Here is a 5,756-nt window from a genome sequence, read left to right on the forward strand (position 1 = left end):
GAGACACTCATACAGAGGTTACCTATTGGAGGGTTATAGGAACTGGTAATATGGGGACAAAGATGGGAAGGATACTTGTTGCATATATTTTTAAACTTCTAATTTTTGAACTATGCAAATATATTATCCATTCAACGAAAGTATAATACAAAAATAAATAAATACATCTGTAGAAAAAAGTTACTTCTTGCAAATCAAATCTGACTTTCCCGTAGATAAAATATTACAATAAGTTTACTTTTGTTTGGGGCTGGCCTGGTGGTGTAGCAGTTAAGTGCGTGCGCTCCGCTGTGGTGGCCCGGGGTTCAGATCCCAGGCACGCACCAATGCACCGCTTGTCAAGCCATGCTGTGGCAGTGTCCCATATAAAGCGGAGTAAGATGGGCACAGATGTTAGCCCAGGGCCAGTCTTCCTCAGCAAAATAAGAGGAGGGTTGGCAGATGTTAGCTCAGGGCTGATCTTCCTCACACACAAAAAAATTAGTTTACTTTTGTTTAATGTAGATTAGTTTTGAAAGATAAGTTTTTCTATTGAAATGGCCATAAACATTAAACATAATGAATTGTATTGTATCTACATTGTAAGTATTATAGGTAATAAATAAAAAACTGTATCACTTCAATTCTCTTTTCTTATTCCGTCTATGTGTAATAAAAATCTCTTGAGTAAAATGTTAACGTTTGTAAAGCACTTTGAAGTTTACAGAGTCCTTCATATGCTCTGTCTAATCACTATCTTCTCCCCACAAAAGCAGCCAGGACAGGCACAACTCTTTACTTCCCAGTTAAGGAAATAAGTTCCGACTTGTTCAAGGTCACAGAAGAAGCAAGGGGCAGAACTGGGATTTGAATCCAGTTCTCCTGGCTCTGAGTGATGCCATAATGTTTCCTCTCATTTCAGGGCAGAATTCATACATGAAATGTTTAAATTTACCTTGAGTGACCGAACAAAGAAAAGTAAAACTTAAGTATCCTATTGACAGCACCATCCTAATTCAAATATGCTGTATTTTACACTTCACTGGTTCCATTTCTCTATTCTTAGATCTCCAGTGTGTTACCCAAGAACACTTGACACCATTTCAGAATCCAAAGTGAACATATTTATAGTGTCTCCCTACTTTGAAAGGAGTTAAGAGCAGAGAGCTGGAAATAGTTGATCTAGATGGGACACGAAAATCAAACTTTCTTTTACTCTGAAGAGTGTGGTGAACTGGGATTAATACTGTTAAGATAGGGCCGAGCCCGTGGCTTAACGGTTAAGTGCTCGCACTCCGCTGCTGGAGGCCGGGGTTCGGATCCTGGGCGCGCACCGAAGCACCGCTTCTCCGGCCATGCTGAGGCTGCGTCCCACATACAGCAACTAGAAGGATGTGCAGCTATGACATACAACTGTCTACTGGGGCTTTGGGGGAAAAAAATAAATAAATAAATAAAATTAAAAAAAAATACTGTTAAGATGATAAGACATGCTAAGGTAGCACCCCAAGAAAAGATTACATCAACATATTTAGTTTAATTTAAGGGAAAATGGTAAACTGGATTTTTATGTGTGTAACATATTACAAAAAAAGTGAAGAAAGGAGAATTTCACTGTTATGTTTTTTTTCACTCCCACAAGCAATTCTCTTTTTAGCAGTAACCAGAAAAAGCTAAACATTTATTTATATCTTTAACTGTTCCATTTTCTCTTGTCATCATCTTTTGGTTGAATACAACTGACTTTTTTAATGAGAAAGTCTTGTTTAGTACAATTGAACTGCAGGGATTAAACACACACACACATGTACACACTCACGACACACACACACGAGCTATTATTCCATAGAGTAGTTGTGTAAGGATTTTGGAAACAGAAGGCCTGGCTCAAGCCTTCCGGGTACTTCTTATCCTCCTACCTGTAAGACTTTGGGCAACTTAACCTTTCTGAAGACTCACTTCTTACCTTAGAATTACGTGACAACCAAGCAAGATAATGAATTTAAAATGAAAGTATACTTCTTGAAACAGAGCATTCATTCGCACACGCATCCATTCAAGTAATATGTATCAGCACCCATTATATGCAGGCGCTGAACCCGGCACTGGAGATCCAGCAGTGAACAAAACAGCAACCCCGGCCCCAGGGAATTTACATTCTCGAAGGGAGACAGATAGTAACAAATAAGGTAAAATTTTAGAGTAGCCATAAGTGCTATTGAAAAAAATAATGAGAATGGAGAAGAGAACATTAGGGGTGCAATTTTAAGTAGATTGATTAGGGAAGGCTGTGCTAAGAAAGAACCGGTTTAATAAATATTAGTTATAATTATTACAGTTGTAACATATTGTTCTACATTCACATATCATATTTGCAAGTCTTTGTGAGTAGACTAATGAACCTAACTCTATTAAAAGCAAACATAGAAGATAGTTATATACACACACTCTCAACACCCACGCTCATCCTGCTTCTCCGCAAATAGTTTAGCATCCTAGAATTGTGCTATGGCCTCCTATTAAACACTTGGTTTACATAAAAATTTATAACAAACTGGTGTAAGGGCTATCATAATGTTATGATCAAAACTAGCCTGAACTTGTCAAAATAAATGTATAAAGTAGATCCACCCCTTTGAAAAAAAAAGTTTTTCTCTGGGGTCGAGTGTCCATTTTGCATTTCCTTGACTTGACAAAGTCACTTGCTCCAGGTCTGAAGCTCCCTTTGAAGTAGTTGTCACATCCGGAGAAAATAGGCCCCTGTACCTGGAGTCAGAACCTGGGAATATACACCTTATTACTTTTCAGAAAATAGAGTCTTTATCCAGATCCCTCTTGTTGTGATGACCCCACTTAGCCCTTCCCTTTATTTCTTATTTTCTTAATTTTTCTTTCTACCTTTCCCCTTCTTCTTTACCTTCTCTCTGATTCTTTTTTTTTTCTTCCATCTTTCTTTTTTTAGCCCTCTCTCAAAGGAAGTTCCTTAAAAAATAGGAAGCATTTTACCATCAAGTGAGAACATCTCAGACTGTACAAACTAGGACTCTCCCCAATTCTTAGGCCCACTTTCCTGGGGGGCAACTTGAGTCATCTGAAAACTTTGCGTGAATCTGTAATGTCAAAGAAGGAGAAATGGCACCATGCCCCAGTTGTGTGGCCTCAAGTACTTCAACCTCTCTGGGTCTCAGTTTCCTCAATGGAACACAACTATACTTTCTGGTTAAAGCTTGTGTCATAAACTAGAAATAATACATGAAAAGTGTTTGGCCCCTTGGCATTGCAATGCAGCCACTGCTGAGCGATGTAAATGAATGAAGTTTGGAAGTTTGGAAGGATTGTAGTCAACTCATTTCATGTTCCAATAGATATATTAATAACTTTTTTTTTTTTTTTTTTTTTTTTGCTGAGGAAGATCAGCCCTGGGATAACATCTCTGCCAATCTTCCTCTATTTTGTATGTGGGTCTCTGCCACAGCATGGCTGACAAGTGGTGTAGGTTCTTGCCCAGGATCTGAACCCACAAACCCAGGCTGTTGAAGCGGATCATGCAGAACTTAACCACTATGCCATGGGAACGGCCCCTATTAATAACTTTTTTTAAAAAAGTGCTTGGCATACTGTAGGCACTGAAAGATGAGAGTTACTATTACCTCACTTGGCACTGTTCTCTGCAGGTTTTGGTCTGTAAATCTATATTTATAGATTCTCCGAAGGATCCCTGCTTCTGTGAGGCCACTTAAACCATGATCCCATAAAATTAAAATGATGACATGGAAAACCACTGAGGGCATGGCTGAGTACCATGGTTTCTCTTTGAGTCTGATCCTTCCTTTCTGTCCTTCCTGGTGTGTCTGTTCTTCTCCTTCTTAGTCTATGATGAGCTTTATTTTTCTCTGTTTCTTTGAACTAATGAAGCAGCAGGTCGTTTCTTTCTGAGTCTAAAGACGCTTGCTTAGGCCTGGTCATGTGTCAGCTAAGCATTGTCTTTCACAGCTAGGTGTTGGCAGTGCCAGGCCAGGAACGTGGGCTCCTTGGCTGTGGACGTGGGGCCCTTCCTTCACTGCACCATATGGCCTCAGAGGGCCGGCATTTGATTTTTGTTTAATAGAAATTCTTGTAGACAGTCATCGACAATAGCATTAGCAGTAACCGGCTCTTTTAATTGTCAGAATAATCCTCGTCTGTTTTTGTGCAGATGTTCTCTTGCTCCCAGGGCAGCTGTGAGTATGTGAACTCCTCGTCAATGATGTGGACACTGCCCAAAGAATAATCAGCACAGAAACCTTCTAAAATTACCAACAGATTACCACGTCTGTCTGCCAGCACTTTCAATGCCAGACAGCCTGAGGGCTTTTTTGTTTTGTTTTGTTTTTTTCTGCTGGAATAGGTTGTGGTTTAGAGTAAGAGTTTGTGGACCGTGAATGAAAATATAGGCTCACACCCAATTAACAAGCTTTGACCAATCAGAGGGCACATGCATGGTATATTTGCAAGAATGAACAACAACCAAGAAAACTAGGGATCCTTTTCTCTCTTTCCCTTACCTTAATAATCCAGGACAAATTTAGTAAAACTCTGTCTTATCCCCTTCATAATGCTATATGTCATGAGAAACGTCAAAGAAGTAAGTGACACTTCCTGTCCTTCAAGGGCAAAAGTAAGAAGGTTAGATCACAATGACCATGGTACGAGTCATTTACCAGGATGGAAAAAAAAAGAAAGCTGAAAGTTTCTATTCACATATGCTTCTATCTATTGTGAAGTCCAAAGGATACAAGTGACATAACATCTAAACTAGATGCATTTCCCCAAACGCAAATGTAAACATCTTGGTCTTACCCCTGCTTCTACCACACACTTTCTCCATTTTCCCTCAGTGCCTCCTTCAGCTGGCCCTCAGTGGCTTCTCTTACTTATATTTATAGATTCTCCGAAGGATCCCTGCTTCTGTGAAGCCACTTAAACCATGATCCCATAAAATTAAGATGATGAGATGGAAAACCACCAAGGGTGGTTTTCCACCCTCGAGGGCATGGCTGACTACCATGGCGCCTGGCAAATCACCAGAATTTTATGCTGCCGCAGGCCTTAGGCTTGGCTTCTTCCACGTGATCCCTGCCCACCTTCTACCCCGACGGGACTGTTAGGTTTTCTGTTCTTACAGGCTTAACACTATGGCTATCTAAACAGCAATACACTATTTTCTCTCCTCTGTTCTGCATCTTTCCTTTGGAGACATTTTTAAATGGTTTCCAAAAAATTCAGTCCCCTGTGAAGCACGAATTTTTAAAGACTTGGATCAGTTTTGTCATCTCTACTGATTTTAACCCAGCAGTGTGTCCTGATAGGTAATGGGAACTTAGATTTAGCAGATCAACTTTTATTTTAACCCTATGGAGTTTGGAAAGAACCCTAGAAGTCAATAAGAAACTGAGCTACTTAAGAAGTCTGGGCAAGTCCCTTTACCTCTGTCTTCTCATCTACCACCAGGGCACCACCTACGACCACACACATTCTGCATCGCACAACTTCCAGGAGCGCCATTCACATCAGGGTTGAGCAACAAGGTAGCCTTGTCTATAACAGGGCAAGGGGCAGGCAAATTAAATGATCTTCAAAATCTCTTTGAGCTGAAATTCAATCATTATGAAAATGTACTCCAGTTTTTTCCTAAATTTTCCTCACTTGTGCTTTCTAAAATATCATTTTTTCACCAATTATTTTTAACATGTGTTCTGGACTAAATTTGGTTTAAAAATAGTTTTGAGCTTAAGTTT

Source organism: Diceros bicornis, chromosome 23, assembly GCF_020826845.1.
Source record: "Diceros bicornis minor isolate mBicDic1 chromosome 23, mDicBic1.mat.cur, whole genome shotgun sequence".
In the NCBI taxonomy this organism is placed as follows: Eukaryota; Metazoa; Chordata; class Mammalia; order Perissodactyla; family Rhinocerotidae; genus Diceros; species Diceros bicornis.